General features: G+C 52.0%; 1 protein-coding gene across 2 annotated transcripts in view; it reads left to right on the plus strand.

Annotated features, from left to right (window-relative positions):
* uex (metal transporter uex) overlaps positions 1-21,613 on the plus strand; it is a 674,542-nt gene that overhangs the window by 306,505 nt on the left and 346,424 nt on the right. The window lies entirely within an intron of this gene.

The following is a 21,613-nucleotide window of genomic DNA, read 5'->3' on the forward strand; positions in this document are numbered from 1 at the left end:
GCCCAAGATGAGACGCCCCGCTCCCACAGCTGGTGGCCCAAGATGAGACGCCCCGCTCCCACAGCTGGTGGCCCAAGATGAGACGCCCCGCTCCCACAGCTGGTGGCCCAAGATGAGACGCCCCGCTCCCACAGCTGGTGGCCCAAGATGAGACGCCCCGCTCCCACAGCTGGTGGCCCAAGATGAGACGCCCCGCTCCCACAGCTGGTGGCCCAAGATGAGACGCCCCGCTCCCACAGCTGGTGGCCCAAGATGAGACGCCCCGCTCCCACAGCTGGTGGCCCAAGATGAGACGCCCCGCTCCTACAGCTGGTGGCCCAAGATGAGACGCCCCGCTCCCACAGCTGGTGGCCCAAGATGAGACGCCCCGCTCCCACAGCTGGTGGCCCAAGATGAGACGCCCCGCTCCCACAGCTGGTGGCCCAAGATGAGACGCCCCGCTCCCACAGCTGGTGGCCCAAGATGAGACGCCCCGCTCCCACAGCTGGTGGCCCAAGAGCCTCGATTCAACAGATGAAAACCCCGCCCCACAATACATAATTCCCAGATGATATACTAACAGATATCCTTCCCCCATAATTGAAAAATTTAGTATGTATGTGTATAGTTATGTATTTGCATATGTATATGGGTATATATGCAAATACGTGCACACACATATATATATATATATATATATATATATATATATATATATATATATATATATATATATATATATATATATATATATATATATATATATATTAGTATATTTTGGTAGAAGTCTTTCCTGTAGACATATATTATTAAATATGACCGAAAAAGTAAGATTAATAATTCTAACACGAATTTTCTCAATCCTTCGTACATTTCTTTTCACTGTTGGAGGTAAATCAAAGATCAATTCTCCAAAATTCATTTTTATTTCTAGTCTGACGCGACACGAGCGCGTTTCGTAAAACTTATTACATTTTCAAAGACTTTAGTTCACAAATACACAACTGAATAGAACTTACGCATCTCCGATTTTATATCTACATTTGAGTGAGGTGGAAGGGGTGATGTGGCATTAACACAAGACAGAACAAGATGTGGTATTCATAGGGTATTAATTTCATCAACACAAGACAGAACACGAAACAATGGATATTGAATAGAAGTGTTTGTATAAAGCCTATTGGTCCATATTTCTTGATGCTTCTATATTGGAGCGGAGTCTTGAGGTGGGTAGAATATAGTTGTGCAATAATTGGCTGTTGATTGCTGGTGTTGACTTCTTGATGTGTAGTGCCTCGCAAACGTCAAGCCGCCTGCTATCGCTGTATCTATCGATGATTTCTGTGTTGTTTACTAGGATTTCTCTGGCGATGGTTTGGTTGTGGGAAGAGATTATATGTTCCTTAATGGAGCCCTGTTGCTTATGCATCGTTAAACGCCTAGAAAGAGATGTTGTTGTCTTGCCTATATACTGGGTTTTTTGGAGCTTACAGTCCCCAAGAGGGCATTTGAAGGCATAGACGACGTTAGTCTCTTTTAAAGCGTTCTGTTTTGTGTCTGGAGAGTTTCTCATGAGTAGGCTGGCCGTTTTTCTGGTTTTATAGTAAATCGTCAGTTGTATCCTCTGATTTTTGTCTGTAGGGATAACGTTTCTATTAACAATATCTTTCAGGACCCTTTCCTCCGTTTTATGAGCTGTGGAAAAGAAGTTCCTGTAAAATAGTCTAATAGGGGGGTATAGGTGTTGTGTTAGTTGTCTCTTCAGAGGTTGCATGGCTTTTCACTTTCCTTCTTATGATGTCTTCGACGAAACCATTGGAGAAGCCGTTATTGACTAGGACCTGCCTTACCGACATATATATATATGTCGTACCTAGTAGCCAGAACGCACTTCTATGCTTACTATGCAAGGCCCGATTTGCCTAATAAGCCAAGTTTTCATGAAATAATTGTTTTTCGACTACCTAACCTAACCTAACCTAGCTTTTTCGGCTACCTAACCCAACCTAACCTATAAAGATAGGTTAGGTTAGGTAGGGTTGGTTAGGTTCGGTCATATATCTACGTTAATTTTAACTCCAATAAAAAAAAATTGACCTCATACGTAATGAAATGGGTAGCTTTATCATTTCATAAGAAAAAAATTAGAGGAAATATATTAATTCAGGAAAACTTGGCTTATTAGGCAAATCGGGCTTTGCATAGTAGGCATAGAAGTGCGTTCTGGCTACTAGGTACGACATATATATATATATAATGTATGTATATATATAATGTATGTATATATGTATACATACACGAACTTAAACAGAACAACATGTGTGGAAGCATCGGAGTGTGTATATATGAATGCTACACAGTATTCATCTATGGACATCCATATATGGTGAAACACATGTGAAGAACCTCTCACACACTCACAGCTCCCTGACAAGAGGGAGCCAGCTTAGCTTAGCTGCCAACACCCACACATCGTGTCAGCAAGGCGGACAGCCCGCCTGCTTTCATACCTCTCACTGTATTTCCCACTTCTATACTTCCCTTCACCTATGCCTCTCCTTCCTCTTTACTCAAAAAAAAAAAACTTCCCACGGTCACCCTACAGCCTGCACCTTACCGTTCCTCTGGGAGGCGGGAGGACAAACATTAGGAGCGTCTCAGCCCGTCCTCCTAAGGTTCCTCTACGTCAAGAAACGGTCGTGCTAAGGTGCCCTTATCCTAATCTACCAGAGACACCCACAGCAGAAAACTGGACAGTATGTTAATTTCGCGAGTCGCATTTTGTTGTACGACGATTTTTTGCCTTTAGTTTAAAGTAAGCGTCAAAATGTACTCGCCTATTTGTGCTTGCGGAGTGGCAAATGACGGAAGCTGGTGAGAAAGTGAGGCAACTCCTGGAGGGAGGAGGAGGGTGTTGGCAACACTCCCGACCTGGCCCACCCACCTGCCACCCGCCCTGGCCCACATGGCACCAGGACAACACTGGGTCTCAAGGGTAATGGAACAGGGATCAAAATGCGGACAGCCCGCCTGTTATCGCGGTGGTGTGGCGTGGTAGTACCTGGCCCGGCCTGCCTCCCGCCACAACCCGTCCTCACACCAAGTCCATTCCATCCAGTAGGCGACCCCAAGGATGCATTCATAAATGTTAACATGCTTTTCATTCAAAATTAGGAATTTCCTCAAATATAAATTAATGTTAGATATTAGCATACTGTGCATATGTAGCTATTGGTTATGGTAGGTTCTGTGGGCGATTATTTGTATTTGTCGTACGTGGGTGAAGCATTTACAACGTTGTGGTTCGAACAAAAGTCGTTAGTGAAGCACTTGTTCCGGAAGTGTTCGAACGTCATCAGTTGTGAGTCGTGTGTAAACCGTTTTTCATTCACTAACAGGTGTGTGGGGGAGCAGCCCGTCCTCCAAACAAAGATCCAAAAGTGATTCCATGCACCCGCCAAACCCCCTGTTTATGAATGAAAAGCGGTTTACACACGACTCACAACTGCTGACGTTCGAACATATCCTGAACAAGTGTTTCACTGACGAATTTTGTTCGAATCACAACGCTATAAATGCTTCACCCACGTACTACAAATACAAATAATCGCCAACAGAACCTAAACACCTAACCTAACCTATGCCTATTTATACACAATATGCTAATATATTATAATATTAATTTATACTTGAGAAAATTCCCGTTTTGAATGAACAGCATGTTAAAATTTAAGAATGCGTCTGTGGGGTTGACCGCTGGATGTAATAGACTTGAGTCGAGGATGAGTTGGGGGGAGGGGCGTTTTGGCGGGTGGATGGAATTGACTTTGGCCTTTTTTATGCGGACAGCTGAACCACCGATTTGGTTTGGGTTCGAGTCCTGGCCAAGGAGGATTGACTAGACGCGAATCGTTAACTATTCGGCCAGCAGTAATTGGTTACCTGGTTCTTAACCTGTTACCGAGTCGTATTCGAGGGGAAGGTAGTGAGTAAGACTTAGCATGAGCTATGGGAAGGGAAAGCTCTAAGCTTGCTAATACGGAATCAGAAGGCGTCTCCTCCTGTACCCGCCCGTGTTAACAAAATAAAAAATCATACCATATTTCCCTTTTCTAAACTTATTACTTTATTTAAGTGCCTCACCTTACTTAAAATAATAATAATAATGTACTGTCCGGGGCCTGGTGATGAGTTAGGTGTGGTGATGAGCCAGGAGGGTGGAGCGTGTCAGCGGTGGACATTACCCACCACCACCACCCAGGCAGTTACTCCCTGGTAGTGTTATAATGAGTCGCTCTGCAGACATTCATCAGCCTCAATAATTCATTACCCGAGGCTCGTCTCTGCTGCTCACACTGTGCTTGGCAGAGTACCTTCACTCAACCTTGCCACTCGCAGCTTGAATTGCCTGGAGCCGGTCAATTAGCACTGTGTGTATTCACCTAGTTGTGTTTGCGGGGGTTGAGCTCTTGCTCTTTGGTCCCGCCTCTCAACCGTCAATCAACAGGTGTACAGGTTCCTGAGCCTATTGGACTCTATCATATCTACACTTGAAAATGTGTATGGAGTCAGCCTCCACCACATTGCTTCCTAATGCATTCCATTTGTCAACCACTCTGACACTAAAAAAGTTCTTTCTAATATCTCTGTGGCTCATTTGGGCACTCAGTTTCCACCTGTGTCCCCTAGTGCGTGTGCCCCTTGTGTTAAATAGCCTATCTTTATCAACCCTGTCGATTCCCTTGAGAATCTTGAATGTGGTGATCATGTCCCCCCTAACTCTTCTGTCTTCCAACGAAGTGAGGTTCAATTCCCGTAGTCTTTCCTCGTAGCTCATACCTCATACCTCTCAGCTCGGGTACTAGTCTGGTGGCAAACCTTTGAACCTTTTCCAGTTTAGTCTTATGCTTGACTAGATATGGATTCCATGCTGGTGCCGCATACTCCAGGATTGGCCTGACATATGTGGTATATAATGTTCTGAAAGATTCCTTACACAAGTTTCTAAAGGCCGTTCTTATGTTAGCCAACCTGGCATATGCTGCTGATGTTATCCTGTTATGCTGATGTGGATGTGTGTGTGTGTGTGTGTAAGCCTCGAGGGACGAATCCGTTCAGATACCCATCATAATTTTAAAGGTCAGAGACGCAGCGAGAAAATGTAAATTTCGATGCCAGATGAAAGTCGGTATGATGACTTCTGGTGGGTTTTAGAGGCCAGCCTCTCCTGCGTTCACATCACTGATCAGATGTACTAACGTTTCCTAACCTTCCCTTGGACCCGCCAACAGAAAACTGCATCACATCAATTTTACGAGCCGCATGTTGTTGAAGATTGATCTACTGGGAACAAGCTGCCAGTAGCCCTGTAGTGAGCCGGAGTGGACTTACTCGGAGCCACAATTATTTTGAGTGCATCAGGTTTTGGCCCCACATTGTATTTATACGTGAAAATACAATGTAGTATTGGAGAGGAAGAGTTGAGATGTGAGGGAGGGTGTGCCGCTGGGCGTGAGCTGGGCTGCGGCTGGGCGTGAGCTGGGCTGCGGCTGGGCGTGAGCTGGGCTGCGGCTGGGCGTGAGCTGGGCTGCGGCTGGGCGTGAGCTGGGCTGCGGCTGGGCGTGAGCTGGGCTGCGGCTGGGCGTGAGCTGGGCTGCGGCTGGGCGTGAGCTGGGCTGCGGCTGGGCGTGAGCTGGGCTGCGGCTGGGCTGCGGCTGGGCGTGAGCTGGGCTGCGGCTGGGCGTGAGCTGGGCTGCGGCTGGGCGTGAGCTGGGCTGCGGCTGGGCGTGAGCTGGGCTGCGGCTGGGCGTGAGCTGGGCTGGGCTTGAGCTGGGCTGCGGCTGGGAGCGTGAGCTGGGCTGCGGCTGGGAGCGTGAGCTGGGCTGCAGCTGGGCGTGAGCTGGGCTGCGGCTGGGCGTGAGCTGGGCTGCGGCTGGGCGTGAGCTGGGCTGCGGCTGGGCGTGAGCTGGGCTGCGGCTGGGAGCGTGAGCTGGGCTGCGGCTGGGAGCGTGAGCTGGGCTGCGGCTGGGAGCGTGAGCTGGGCTGCGGCTGGGAGCGTGAGCTGGGCTGCGGCTGGGAGCGTGAGCTGGGCTGCGGCTGGGAGCGTGAGCTGGGCTGCGGCTGGGAGCGTGAGCTGGGCTGCGGCTGGGAGCGTGAGCTGGGCTGCGGCTGGGAGCGTGAGCTGGGCTGCGGCTGGGAGCGTGAGCTGGGCTGCGGCTGGGAGCGTGAGCTGGGCTGCGGCTGGGAGCGTGAGCTGGGCTGCGGCTGGGAGCGTGAGCTGGGCTGCGGCTGGGAGCGTGAGCTGGGCTGCGGCTGGGAGCGTGAGCTGGGCTGCGGCTGGGAGCGTGAGCTGGGCTGCGGCTGGGAGCGTGAGCTGGGCTGCGGCTGGGGGCGTGAGCTGGGCTGCGGCTGGGGGCGTGAGCTGGGCTGCGGCTGGGGGCGTGAGCTGGGCTGCGGCTGGGGGCGTGAGCTGGGCTGCGGCTGGGGGCGTGAGCTGGGCTGCGGCTGGGGGCGTGAGCTGGGCTGCGGCTGGGGGCGTGAGCTGGGCTGCGGCTGGGGGCGTGAGCTGGGCTGCGGCTGGGGGCGTGAGCTGGGCTGCGGCTGGGGGCGTGAGCTGGGCTGCGGCTGGGGGCGTGAGCTGGGCTGCGGCTGGGGGCGTGAGCTGGGCTGCGGCTGGGGGCGTGAGCTGGGCTGCGGCTGGGGGCGTGAGCTGGGCTGCGGCTGGGGGCGTGAGCTGGGCTGCGGCTGGGGGCGTGAGCTGGGCTGCGGCTGGGGGCGTGAGCTGGGCTGCGGCTGGGGGCGTGAGCTGGGCTGCGGCTGGGGGCGTGAGCTGGGCTGCGGCTGGGGGCGTGAGCTGGGCTGCGGCTGGGGGCGTGAGCTGGGCTGCGGCTGGGGGCGTGAGCTGGGCTGCGGCTGGGGGCGTGAGCTGGGCTGCGGCTGGGGGCGTGAGCTGGGCTGCGGCTGGGGGCGTGAGCTGGGCTGCGGCTGGGGGCGTGAGCTGGGCTGCGGCTGGGGGCGTGAGCTGGGCTGCGGCTGGGGGCGTGAGCTGGGCTGCGGCTGGGGGCGTGAGCTGGGCTGCGGCTGGGGGCGTGAGCTGGGCTGCGGCTGGGGGCGTGAGCTGGGCTGCGGCTGGGGGCGTGAGCTGGGCTGCGGCTGGGGGCGTGAGCTGGGCTGCGGCTGGGGGCGTGAGCTGGGCTGCGGCTGGGGGCGTGAGCTGGGCTGCGGCTGGGGGCGTGAGCTGGGCTGCGGCTGGGGGCGTGAGCTGGGCTGCGGCTGGGGGCGTGAGCTGGGCTGCGGCTGGGGGCGTGAGCTGGGCTGCGGCTGGGGGCGTGAGCTGGGCTGCGGCTGGGGGCGTGAGCTGGGCTGCGGCTGGGGGCGTGAGCTGGGCTGCGGCTGGGGGCGTGAGCTGGGCTGCGGCTGGGGGCGTGAGCTGGGCTGCGGCTGGGGGCGTGAGCTGGGCTGCGGCTGGGGGCGTGAGCTGGGCTGCGGCTGGGGGCGTGAGCTGGGCTGCGGCTGGGGGCGTGAGCTGGGCTGCGGCTGGGGGCGTGAGCTGGGCTGCGGCTGGGGGCGTGAGCTGGGCTGCGGCTGGGGGCGTGAGCTGGGCTGCGGCTGGGGGCGTGAGCTGGGCTGCGGCTGGGGGCGTGAGCTGGGCTGCGGCTGGGGGCGTGAGCTGGGCTGCGGCTGGGGGCGTGAGCTGGGCTGCGGCTGGGGGCGTGAGCTGGGCTGCGGCTGGGGGCGTGAGCTGGGCTGCGGCTGGGGGCGTGAGCTGGGCTGCGGCTGGGGGCGTGAGCTGGGCTGCGGCTGGGGGCGTGAGCTGGGCTGCGGCTGGGGGCGTGAGCTGGGCTGCGGCTGGGGGCGTGAGCTGGGCTGCGGCTGGGGGCGTGAGCTGGGCTGCGGCTGGGGGCGTGAGCTGGGCTGCGGCTGGGGGCGTGAGCTGGGCTGCGGCTGGGGGCGTGAGCTGGGCTGCGGCTGGGGGCGTGAGCTGGGCTGCGGCTGGGGGCGTGAGCTGGGCTGCGGCTGGGGGCGTGAGCTGGGCTGCGGCTGGGGGCGTGAGCTGGGCTGCGGCTGGGGGCGTGAGCTGGGCTGCGGCTGGGGGCGTGAGCTGGGCTGCGGCTGGGGGCGTGAGCTGGGCTGCGGCTGGGGGCGTGAGCTGGGCTGCGGCTGGGGGCGTGAGCTGGGCTGCGGCTGGGGGCGTGAGCTGGGCTGCGGCTGGGGGCGTGAGCTGGGCTGCGGCTGGGGGCGTGAGCTGGGCTGAGGCTGGGGGCGTGAGCTGGGCTGCGGCTGGGGGCGTGAGCTGGGCTGCGGCTGGGGGCGAGCATCATCAATGTGATCCGTAAACTATCACCTTAATTATTTTCACAGCCTGTGTGTGAAAATAATTTATAGTAAAGCAATAATTTACACAATTATCGTTAAGAAATGTTCAACAATTACTTACATCACAACCTTGAGAAGGCCTTGATACACCTTGATAAGGTCCCCCCCCCCCACATTCTCCGCATCTTAACCCCCCCCCCCTCTCATCTCAAGACACCAACCTGTGGTGTTTACCTACTAGTAACGACAGGGAAGTGCGGTCCAGCACACAGTGCCCCCGCCCTCTGGCCTTGCTGGACCTGGGGCTATAAACCTTAACTTGTCTAACCTGAGAATTCCTGGTCGAGGCTGACATGGCCTTCTGAGACTGAGAGAGAGAGACTGAGAGAGAGAGACTGAGAGAGAGAGACTGAGAGAGAGAGACTGAGAGAGAGAGACTGAGAGAGAGAGACTGAGAGAGAGAGAGAGAGAGAGAGACTGCGAGAGAGAGAGAGAGAGAGACTGCGAGAGAGAAAGAGAGAGAGAGAGAGAGAGACTGCGAGAGAGAGAGAGAGAGAGAGACTGCGAGAGAGAGAGAGAGAGAGAGAGACTGCGAGAGAGAGAGAGAGAGAGACTGCGAGAGAGAGAGAGAGAGAGAGAGACTGCGAGAGAGAGAGAGAGAGAGAGAGACTGCGAGAGAGAGAGAGAGAGAGACTGCGAGAGAGAGAGAGAGAGAGAGAGAGAGTGCGAGAGAGAGAGAGAGAGAGAGAGAGAGAGAGAGACTGCGAGAGAGAGAGAGAGAGAGACTGCGAGAGAGAGAGAGAGAGAGAGAGACTGCGAGAGAGAGAGAGAGAGAGAGAGAGACTGCGAGAGAGAGAGAGAGAGAGAGAGAGAGACTGCGAGAGAGAGAGAGAGAGAGAGAGAGAGAGAGACTGCGAGAGAGAGAGAGAGAGAGAGAGAGAGAGAGAGACTGCGAGAGAGAGAGACTGCGAGAGAGAGAGAGAGAGAGAGAGAGAGAGACTGCGAGAGAGAGAGAGAGAGAGAGAGAGACTGCGAGAGAGAGAGAGAGAGAGAGAGACTGCGAGAGAGAGAGAGAGAGAGAGAGACTGCGAGAGAGAGAGAGAAAGAGAGACTGCGAGAGAGAGAGAGAGAGAGACTGCGAGAGAGAGAGAGAGAGAGAGAGAGAGAGAGACAGAGAGAGAGAGAGAGAGAGAGAGAGACAGAGAGAGAGAGAGAGAGAGAGAGAGAGAGAGAGAGAGAGACTGCGAGAGAGAGAGAGAGAGAGAGAGAGACTGCGAGAGAGAGAGAGAGAGAGAGAGAGAGAGACTGCGAGACTGCGAGAGAGAGAGAGAGAGAGAGAGAGAGAGAGAGAGAGAGACTGCGAGAGAGAGAGAGAGAGAGAGAGAGAGAGAGAGACTGCGAGAGAGAGAGAGAGACTGAGAGAGAGAGAGAGAGAGAGAGAGACTGCGAGAGAGAGAGAGAGAGAGAGAGAGAGAGACTGCGAGAGAGAGAGACTGCGAGAGAGAGAGAGAGAGAGACTGCGAGAGAGAGAGAGAGAGAGAGAGAGAGACTGCGAGAGAGAGAGAGAGAGAGAGAGAGAGAGAGAGAGAGAGAGAGAGAGAGAGAGAGAGAGACTGCGAGAGAGAGAGAGAGACTGCGAGAGAGAGAGAGAGACTGCGAGAGAGAGAGAGAGAGAGAGAGAGAGAGAGACTGCGAGAGAGAGAGAGAGAGAGAGAGAGAGAGAGAGAGACTGCGAGAGAGAGAGAGAGAGAGAGAGAGAGAGAGAGAGAGAGACTGCGAGAGAGAGAGAGAGAGAGAGAGAGAGACTGCGAGAGAGAGAGAGAGAGAGAGAGAGAGAGACTGCGAGAGAGAGAGAGAGAGAGAGAGAGAGACTGCGAGAGAGAGAGAGAGACTGCGAGAGAGAGAGAGAGAGAGAGAGAGACTGCGAGAGAGAGAGAGAGAGACTGCGAGAGAGAGAGAGAGAGAGAGAGAGAGACTGCGAGAGAGAGAGAGAGAGAGAGAGAGAGAGACTGCGAGAGAGAGAGAGAGAGAGAGAGAGAGAGAGAGAGACTGCGAGAGAGAGAGAGAGAGAGAGAGAGAGAGAGAGAGACTGCGAGAGAGAGAGAGAGAGAGAGACTGCGAGAGAGAGAGAGAGAGAGAGACTGCGAGAGAGAGAGAGAGAGAGAGAGAGAGAGAGAGAGAGAAAGACTGCGAGAGAGAGAGAGAGAGAGAGACTGCGAGAGAGAGAGAGAGAGAGAGAGAGAGAGAGAGAGAGAGAGAGAGAGAGAGAGAGAGAGAGAGAGACTGCGAGAGAGAGAGAGAGAGAGAGAGACTGCGAGAGAGAGAGAGAGAGAGAGACTGCGAGAGAGAGAGAGAGAGAGAGAGAGAGAGAGAGAGAGACTGCGAGAGAGAGACTGCGAGAGAGAGAGAGAGAGAGAGAGAGAGAGAGACTGCGAGAGAGAGAGAGAGAGAGAGAGAGAGAGAGAGACTGCGAGAGAGAGAGAGAGAGAGAGAGAGACTGCGAGAGAGAGAGAGAGAGAGAGAGAGACTGCGAGAGAGAGAGAGAGAGACTGCGAGAGAGAGAGAGAGAGAGAGAGAGAGAGAGAGAGACTGCGAGAGAGAGAGAGAGAGAGAGAGAGACTGCGAGAGAGAGAGAGAGAGAGACTGCGAGAGAGAGAGAGAGAGAGAGAGAGAGAGAGAGAGAGAGAGAGAGAGAGAGAGAGAGAGACTGCGAGAGAGAGAGAGAGAGAGAGACTGCGAGAGAGAGAGAGAGAGAGAGAGAGAGAGAGAGAGAGAGAGAGACTGCGAGAGAGAGAGAGAGAGAGAGAGAGAGAGAGAGAGAGAGAGAGAGAGAGAGAGAGAGAGAGAGAGACTGCGAGAGAGAGAGAGAGAGAGAGAGAGAGAGACTGCGAGAGAGAGAGAGAGAGAGAGAGACTGCGAGAGAGACTGCGAGAGAGAGTGAGAGTGAGAGTGAGAGTGAGAGTGAGAGTGAGAGAGAGAGAGTGAGAGTGAGAGAGAGAGAGAGACTGAGAGTGAGAGAGAGGGAGAGAGAGAGAGACTGAGAGAGAGGGAGAGAGAGACTGAGAGAGAGAGGGAGAGAGAGAGAGAGAGAGAGAGAGAGAGAGAGAGAGAGAGAGAGAGAGAGAGAGAGAGAGAGGGAACTCTGGCAGTTGGGCGTGTATAGTGGTCTGCATGAAGTAAAGTGTGTGGACAAAGACAGGGACACACACTCGAACACTATATCTTGAACTGTAGTAAAATTGAGGCATTTAGAGATAAATCTAAACTCACGCTGTATGACATGGCAAACCATCTTATTACTAGTGATAAAATACCTGAAATCCTTACACTGTATCCACACTTCGCTTCCAGTAGTTCATCTACTGGAAGCGAAGTATGGGGGATTTTTGAGATTAAGAAACAAGTAGTGTATTGTGAAGACTAAAAGTAACCAACAGCAGCTCCCATATGACTCTGTAATATCTCCGTTGCTCAAACAATTATGTATTAGCGAAAAGACCTACCATGTATGTGTGTTATTATTAACTGTAAATTAAGACATGGTGATTGAAATGGAACATTCTCTATAACAAGCTGTTAGTATAATGATAAGGTGTGAGGGACAGATGTAATTGTTAATGTAATAATCTCCGGTGATGTCTCATCAGTACCTTTTGTGCCGTCTGTAATAAGTTTTTGCGCTACCGCTCACAGGAGGAGTATGGGGTGCACAATAAACTACCGCTCATAGGAGGAGTATAGGGTGCAAAAGAAACTACCGCTCACAGGAGTATGGGGTGCACAAGAAACTACCGCTCACAGGAGTATGGGGTGCACAATAAACTACCGCTCACAGGAGGAGTATGAGGTGCACAATAAACTACCGCTCGCAGGAGGAGTATGGGGTGCACAATAAACTACCGCTCGCAGGATGAGTATGGGGTGCACAATAAACTACCGCTCGCAGGATGAGTATGGGGTGCACAATAAACTACCGCTCACAGGAGGAGTATGGGGTGCACAATAAACTACCGCTCACAGGAGGAGTATGGGGTGCACAATAAACTACCGCTCCCAGGAGGAGTATAGGGTGCACAATAAACTACCGCTCACAGGAGGAGTATGGGGTGCACAATAAACTACCTTGACCTTACCTTGAGGTGCTTCCGGGGCTTAGCGTCCCCGCGGCCCGGTCGTCGACCAGGCCTCCTGGTTGCCGGACTGATCAACCAGGCTGTTGGACGCGGCTGCTCGCAGCCTGACGTATGAGTCACAGCCTGGTTGATCAGGTATCCTTTGGAGGTGTTTATCCAGTTCTCTCTTGAACACTGTGAGGGGTCTGCCAGTTATGCCCCTTATGTGTAGTGGAAGCGTGTTGAACAGTCTCGGGCCTCTGATGTTGATAGAGTTCTCTCTCAGAGTACCTGTTGCACCTCTGCTCTTCAACGGGGGTATTCTGCACATCCTGCCATGTCTTCTGGTCTCATGTGATGTTATTTCTGTGTGCAGGTTTGGGACCAGACCCTCTAATATTTTCCACGTGTAAATTATTATGTACCTCTGGCGGCGGGTGCGGCAGGGGCCGGCGGGTGCGGCAGGGGCCGGCGGGTGCGGCAGGGGCCGGCGGGTGCGGCAGGGGCCGGCGGGTGCGGCAGGGGCTGGCGGGACAATACTAGCTGGTGACGCCTGCCGCCACCCGCCCCGCTTGTACTTAATCCGTCTCTCTGTCAGCGCAGTATTAAAAGTTATGACAAGTTCTGTAATAATAGGTATTTGTATGGTCAGCACAGTAATCGGACCAGGCAATGTGATGTAGTCATTGCGCGAATTCGCCTTGGCTATAGACACATCTGGCAGGTTAGTGAGGCTGAGCCACTACCAGAATATTCAGATTGTAAACTCTGTGATAAACCTTTAATGCATTCACTAGAACACTATATTGATGAATGTGAAACCGTAAAGGACTTTAGACCTCCTGGCCTATTGTACCACCAACTGTGTAACTATTTTATTGACTCAGGTGTTCTGGACGACATCCTAACAATTTACCCAAAATTTGCTTGTCCATTTTAAAGAATGAAGAACAATTTTTATTTATATTCTAAGCTGCATCACTTATGAACCCATCCCTGCCCTTGTGTGGCAGTGCACAATAGAAAGTTGTTTTCACATATCCACACATTAAAACATTGATTGTAACCATGATATATATGTGCTTCAGCCTACAGTTTAGACCTATTGTCTTATGTATGACCCTCTGTCCTGCGTGACAGTGAATACTAGCATTAACCTCAATTTAATAAGACTATCAAAATCCTCAGATTAGGCAAAATTGTAATTAATTTTGTCAATAAAGATGTTAATAATAAAAATATCTGTCAGCGTCACTTACCGCCTCTCCGCGCGCTCCCTGTCTTATTTGTTCTTCCTTCCGTCCCCTCCACCCCGTCCCCACCGTCTCTCCCTCCCGTCCTGGGCGGCTCGTCATCACCACCACCTCTACTGACTATAATGCTCCTGAAAACTACGTTTTTCCAAATTGTTGTAAATGTGGTAATGTTGTTGTGCCTCTAACTGCTAGCACAGACGTCTCTTGCGTTCCATGCTAGTTGTACCACTCACTCATCTTTTTAGCGAGTTTAATTGGAGAGACTTGTTGCTAGGCAAGTGAGTAAATGGGGGATGTATGCCACATTTTGTGAAATATACGACGAAGGCACACAAACATTCATACCAAAACAGAGATGCTGGACCAGAAAACATGATTGGTTCAACAAACTGTGAGAGGACCAGAGGAGAAAAGCAGAGTTGTGGCAGTCAAAAGAGAGTTGTGTGGGCGACTTACCAGAGCGCCGTATTTAAACGTCGTGTGCCCTGTAGTGATTCCCAGTCAGATCAATCACCACAGAGGAGTGTGTAGCGAGAGTAACTGATCTTCCTGATGAGTTACAGAGGGTTGTGAGGGCAACAATATATGCTTGAGAGGTGGAGGGATTCATATAGTATGCCAGACACAATGCAAGGTGAGAACGTTCATGTTTTCATGATGATAAATTTCGTGTAAAAAGCCTAGGGCAGAGGGCGGGGTGACGGAGGCCCAGTGGGTGCTGAGGAGCAGCAGCCTAGCAGAGACGAGCGGACGGTATAATGTTCATAGGGGAGAGTGATACTATTTTTATAGAACCATTACCCGATATTACCTTGTTATTCTTTGTAATAAATGTCCGTTTGTTGGACAAGGGTGTTTGACCTCGTCCTGATGAAGATTTCTAAGAGGAAAGAGAGAGAAATAATTGCAGGCCAGACGACAGCATACTGACGACTAAAAGGGGAACTAGAAGGTCACACTAAGACAAGGGGAGAGAGGATAAGTCCTGGTGGTTCAGTTAGGTGTGTACCCATGACAACGGGCCAGGTCTGAGCCGACTTCCCAGTAGTATGACGTTGAGCTCCTCCATATTTATGGCGGTGTGTCCACTCACAAGATGAGTGGCGCTGCCCAATAAACTCGCCCCTCGGGGCAAAATTTAAATTTATGTTCATTACCGGGTGACTCTCCAGTGTGTGCTCCACTCGTGTCAGTAGTAGAGGTGGTGAAGACGGATATTATTATTATTGTGTTTTTAACTGTTTATTTTATCAGCGGCTCCCTGACGAGGTGAAAGCCCAGGGTAATATTATGTGACACGCGAGAGAGCGTCCAGGAGGCCCAGACAGCACCACCACTGTCAGGTACACACGCCACCCTCAGCACTCGCGGGCTCGCCACCCACGGCACTAAACAACTTAACCGGTTCGAGCACGTGGCCCCAGGCCTGGCCCACAACTTGATACAACACCTAGGCATCTGCTTGTTTCCTGTACGTGACCCGTGCGTGTATTGTGAAGACTAATAATAAACAGAAGCTCCCCTATGACTCTGTAATATCCCCATTGGCCAAACTATTATGTATTAGCGATAAGACCTATCATTAATGTATGATGACTTACTGTAAATATGTAGCTCTTGTAATAGCACTTTCTCTGTAACTAGCTGACATTGTAACAATAAGGTGTGAAGGATAGAAGAAATTGTTTATGTAATAATCTAAGATGAGGTCTGATAAAGACCTTTTGTGCCTTCTGTAATGCTTTTGCGCTACCGCTCACAGGATGAGTATGGGGTGCACAATAAACTAGCCGCCTTCGGCGGCAACAATCAACCGTGCTGGGTTGCCTCGCTATTACCGGGAAGGGCCTGGTTCTACCCCGTGTCGTCGGGAAGGGCCTGGTTGTACCCCGTGTCGTCGGGAAGGGCCTGGTTGTACCCCGTGTCGTCGGGAAGGGCCTGGTTGTACCCCGTGTCGTCGGGAAGGGCCTGGTTGTACCCCGTGTCGTCGGGAAGGGCCTGGTTGTACCCCGTGTCGTCGGGAAGGGCCTGGTTGTACCCCGTGTCGTCGGGAAGGGCCTGGTTGTACCCCGTGTCGTCGGGAAGGGCCTGGTTCTACCCCGTGTCGTCGGGAAGGGCCTGGTTGTACCCCGTGTCGTCGGGAAGGGCCTGGTTGTACCCCGTGTCGTCGGGAAGGGCCTGGTTGTACCCCGTGTCGTCGGGAAGGGCCTGGTTGTACCCCGTGTCGTCGGGAAGGGCCTGGTTGTACCCCGTGTCGTCGGGAAGGGCCTGGTTGTACCCCGTGTCGTCGGGAAGGGCCTGGTTCTACCCCGTGTCGTCGGGAAGGGCCTGGTTGTACCCCGTGTCGTCGGGAAGGGCCTGGTTGTACCCCGTGTCGTCGGGAAGGGCCTGGTTGTACCCCGTGTCGTCGGGAAGGGCCTGGTTGTACCCCGTGTCGTCGGGAAGGGCCTGGTTGTACCCCGTGTCGCCGGGAAGGGCCTGGTTGTACCCCGTGTCGTCGGGAAGGGCCTGGTTGTACCCCGTGTCGCCGGGAAGGGCCTGGTTGTACCCCGTGTCGTCGGGAAGGGCCTGGTTGTACCCCGTGTCGCCGGGAAGGGCCTGGTTGTACCCCGTGTCGCCGGGAAGGGCCTGGTTGTACCCCGTGTCGCCGGGAACATGCTGGTTGCTCCAAGTCACTGACGGGTGAAAGCATCACAGAACCTGCAAAAACCATTCAGTGATAAACCGTCTTGAAGTATAATTATTCACCGCACAAAGTCTGCTTGAAACTTGTTCCTGCGCCGGAGGTCAAAAGAGGACCACCCTAGACAGGGAACGCAGACCACACTGCAGAAGTGGAAAATAATAATTGAATAGCTTGAGTAGGCATAATTATCTCAAGCAGAAGTTAACTTAGAGGGAGATGGAAGAAATAGTACAGAAGCTGAAGTAAAGATATCAGACCAAAGATGTACAGGTGGAACAGAAACGATACAAGAAATAAAAAGAAATCTGATTTTTTTTTTATTTAGATATACAAAGTCGAAATGAAGGACCTGGACCAGTATTGGACCTGTACTTACAAGTGAAGGTTCACACACACGGGACGACACAGAAATGAGTGAAATCCTTAAAGAACAGTGTGATGCTGTGTTCAGCTCTCTAGTAAATAGCATGGAAGTTGATTCAGACAACCTCTCCCAACCCATTGTCACTGTGACCCTCAACCCTGTGGCCCAATATTTCCCACGTGTGTGTGTGTGTGTGTGTGTACTTACCTAGTTGTGCTTGCGGGGGTTGAGCTCTGGCTCTTTGGTCCCGCCTCTCAACTATCAATCAACTAATGTACAGGTTCCTGAGCCTACTGGGTTCTATCATATCTTCACTTGAAGCTGTGTATGGAGTCAGACTCCAACACATTACTTCCTAATGTATTCCATTTGTCTACTACTTTGACGCTGAAAAAAAATCTTTCTAATGTCTCTAGCTCATTTGGGCACTCAGTTTTCACCAGTGTCCCCTAGTGCGTGTGCCCCTTGTGGTAAATAGCCTGTCCTTATCTACTCTATCAATTCCTCTGAGAATCTTGTATGTTGTGATCATGTCCCCTCTAACTCTTCTGTTTCCCAGTGACGTGAGATTTAATTCCCGTAGTCTCTCCTCGTAGCTCATACCTCTCAGCTCGGGTACTAGTCTGGTGGCAAACCTTTGAACCTTTTTCAGTTTAGTCTTATGCTTGACTAACTATGGACTCCATGCTGGAGCCGCATACTCCAGGATTGGTCTGACATATGTGGTATACAGAGTTCTGAAAGATTCCTTGCACAAGTTTCTAAAGGCCTTTCTTATGTTAGCCAACCTGGCATATGCTGCTGATGTTATCCTCTTGATATGAGCTTCAGGGGACAAGTCTGGCGTAATATCAACCCCCAGGTCTCTCTCTCAAGACACTTGAAGGATTTCATCTCCCAAATGATACCTCGTATCTGATCTCCTGCTCCCTACACCTATCATCATTACATTACATTTGCTTGGGTTAAACTCTAACAACCATTTGTTCGACCATTCCTGTAGCTTGTCCAGGTCTTCTTGAAGCCTCAAGCTGTCCTCTGTTTTAATCCTTCTCATAATTTTGGCGTTGTCAGCAAACATTGAGAGGAATGAGTCTATACCCTCTGGGAGATCATTTCGCATATCAGAAACAGGATACGTCCGAGTACAGAGCCCTGTGGGACTCCACTGCTGACTTCACGCCAATCTGAGGTCTCACCTCTCACTGTAGCTCTCTGCTTTCTATTGCATAGGTACTCCTTTATCCACTGGAGCGCCCTACCAGTTACTCCTGCCTGTTACTCCAGCTTATGCATCAGCCTTTTATGGGGTACTGTGTCAAAGGCTTTCCGATAGTCCAAAAAAAATGCAGTCCGTCCATCCTTCACATTCTTAATCTTTGTCATCTGATCGTAGAATTCTGTTAATCCTGTAAGGCAAGATTTACCCTCCCTGAACCCATGTTGATGGGTTGTCACGAAGTCTCTTCTCTCCAGATGTGTTACTAGGTTTTTTCTCACAATCTTCTCCGTCACCTTGCATGGTATACAAGTTAAGGACACTGGCCTGTAGTTCAGTGCCTCTTGTCTGTCACCCTTTTTGTATATTGGGACCACATTAGCCGTCTTCCATATTTCTGGTAGGTCTCCCGTCTCCAGTGACTTACTATACACTATGGAGAGTGGCAAGCAAAGTGCTCCTGCACACTCTTTCAATACCCATGGTGCGATTCCGTCCGGGCGAATGGCCTTTCTCACGTCCAGATCCAACAGGTGCCTCTTGACCTCATCTCTAGTAATTTCGAACCCTTCCAAGGCCGCCTGGTTTACTGCCACCTCTCCTAGCGCAGTGACCTCTCCTCGTTCTATTGTGAAGAAGACCTGGAACCTTTTGTTGAGTTCCTCACACACCTCTATCATTCTCTGTGAACCTGTCCTTACCCGTTCTAAGTTTCATCACCTGTTCCTTCACTGTTGTTTTCTTCGTGATGTGACTGTGTAGTAGCTTTGGTTCGATCTTGGGTTTATTAGCTATATCATTTTCATTCTTTTTCTCAGCTTCTCTTCTCACACTAACATACTCGTTCTTGGTTCTCTGGTATCTCTCTCTACTTTCTGGTGTTCTGTTATTTCGGAAGTTCCTCCACGCCCTTTTGTTCAGTTCCTTTGCTTCCATACATGCCCTATTAAACCATGGATTCTTCTTTTGCTTCTCAGTTTTTTCCTGTCGGGCCGGGATAAACCTGTTTACTCCATGCTGACACTTTTGGGTGACATAGTCCATCATATCTTGTACGGACTTAGTTGTGAGTTCTGTGTCCCATGGTATATCCCCTAGGAATTTTCTCATCTCCTCATAATTTCCCTTTCGGTACGCCAGCCCTTTGTTTCCCAGTTCTTTTTTGGGGGGAGATAATTCTTAGCTCTACCAGGAACTCAAAGATCAATACACTGTGATCACTCATTCCCAAGGGAGGCTTCCAACTTAACTTCCCTTATATCCGACTCATTTAGGATGAATATCAGATCAAGCATAGCTGCTTCATCCTCTCCTCTCATTCTTGTCGGTCCCTTGATGTGTTGGCTTAGAAAGTTTCTTGTTGCCACGTCCAGCAGCTTAGCTCTCCATGTGTCTGGTCCTCCATGTGGGTCTCTGTTCTTCCAATCTATCTTCCCGTGGATGAAGTCTCCCATGATTAGTAGTCTGGATCCGTTCCTGCTAGCCACAGAAGCTGCTCTCTCTATTATTTAGATGGTGATGGTTTGGTGTGTGTGTGTGTGTGTGTGTGTGTGTGTGTGTGCGCGCGCGCGTGTGTGTGTGCTGTCGTAGGCTAGGTCGTAGCGAGTCAGTGATGGTTAGGAATTAGTGAATACTCTAAATAATATGGGAATTAATGTCTCAGAGATGACATGCATGGTCATTTTGATATTAAATAATCGTGAAATCGGATTTAGGTTAGATGTGTGTGTTTCCGGTGATTTTAATCCCGACTGGTTCATGGATCTGTTGATTTAAAATGCCGAGACTGCAGATTTCTCTATCGTCATGATATTATTAATTCGTCTTAAAATTTGCAATCTAATTTTGCCATTTGTTTTTGCCAATATAAATCTCAAGTTAATTGTAACTCAGCCTTTGACTGCAGCCACAACTGTAATATTTGTATGAATCACTTCTAAATTCTGGACTGTCCTAAGGTCCTAGGATTCTGCCTGCTCTTGGTGTCCTAGGACCCTGGCTGCTGTCTCTTAGGACTGTCCCCTAGGAGCCTGGGTGCTCCTGGGGCCCGTGTCCCAGGAGCCTGGGTGCTCCTGGGGCCCGTGTCCCAGGAGCCTGGGTGCTCCTGGGGCCCGTGTCCCAGGAGCCTGGGTGCTCCTGGGGCCCGTGTCCCAGGAGCCTGGGTGCTCCTGGGGCCCGTGTCCCAGGAGCCTGGGTGCTCCTGGGGCCCGTGTCCCAGGAGCCTGGGTGCTCCTGGGGCCCGTGTCCCAGGAGCCTGGGTGCTCCTGGGGCCCGTGTCCCAGGAGCCTGGGTGCTCCTGGGGCCCGTGTCCCAGGAGCCTGGGTGCTCCTGGGCCCCGTGTCCCAGGAGCCTGGGTGCTCCTGGGCCCCGTGTCCCAGGAGCCTGGGTGCTCCTGGGGCCCGTGTCCCAGGAGCCTGGGTGCTCCTGGGGCCCGTGTCCCAGGAGCCTGGGTGCTCCTGGGGCCCGTGTCCCAGGAGCCTGGGTGCTGCTGGGGCCCGTGTCCCAGGAGCCTGGGCCGTGTCCCAGGAGCCTGGGTGCTCCTAGGAGCCGTGTCCCAGGAGCCTGGGTGCTTCTGGGAGCCGTGTCCCAGGAGCCTGGGTGCTCCTGGGGCCCGTGTCCCAGGAGCCCGGGTGCTCCTGGGGCCCGTGTCCCAGGAGCCCGGGTGCTCCTGGGAGTCGTGTCCTAGGAGCCTGGCTGCTCCTGGGCCGGGTTACAAGGTCACGCCCCGTAAAAATATTTGCGAGTGTTCTGGGCGCACATTACTGCTGCGGTCACACGCTGACGCGGACACTAAGGAAGGTTTAATAAGAAACAACATGTGGGAACAAGGTGTAGTGAAGTTCATATAATTGGCAACAGATGGCGTAGTGCGCTGGGGCAGCACACTGTTTTGTGGGGGGGGGGGGGCGGCTCGTCCTCAACAACCCGGGGCCAGATTCACGAAGCAGTTACGCAAGCACTTACGAACCTGTACATCTTTTCTCAATCTTTGGCGACTTTGTTTTCAATTATTAAACAGTTAATGATCTCCTAAGCACCAGGAGGCTGTTTAAATAAGATGAAAGGATGTAGAAAAGATGAGGAAAGATGTACACGTTCGTAAGTACTTGCGAGACCAGATTCACGAAGCAGTTACGCAAGTACTTACGAACCTAAGTACTTTCCTCATCTTTGACGGCTTTGGTTACATTTATTAAACAGCTTACAAGCATGAAAACTTGTCAATCAACTGTTGTTATTGTTATAAACAGCCTCCTGGTGCTTCGGAGCTCATTAACTGTTTAATAATTGTAAACAAAGCCGCCAAAGATTGAGAAAAGATGTATTCACCTAGTTGTGCTTGCGGGGGTTGAGATCTGCTGTTGCTAAATACTAACTTTTGTTCACTCACTCACACACACACACACACACACACACACACACACACACACACACACACACACACACACACACACACACACACACACACACACACACACACACACCTGGGCCGTGTACACACGTACACACGTACGTACGTACGTATGTACGTACGTAGTAGAAAGTAAAAAAGTTGTAAAAAAAAGGTAAAGTACAAGTAAAAAAAGTAAAAAAAAAGTAGTTAGTAAACAGTTGATTGACACTCACACTCTCTCACACTCACTCTCACACTCTCTCACACTCACACTCTCACTCACACTC

The sequence above is a fragment of the Procambarus clarkii genome, chromosome 19 (assembly GCF_040958095.1).
Source record: "Procambarus clarkii isolate CNS0578487 chromosome 19, FALCON_Pclarkii_2.0, whole genome shotgun sequence".
Classification (NCBI taxonomy): Eukaryota; Metazoa; Arthropoda; class Malacostraca; order Decapoda; family Cambaridae; genus Procambarus; species Procambarus clarkii.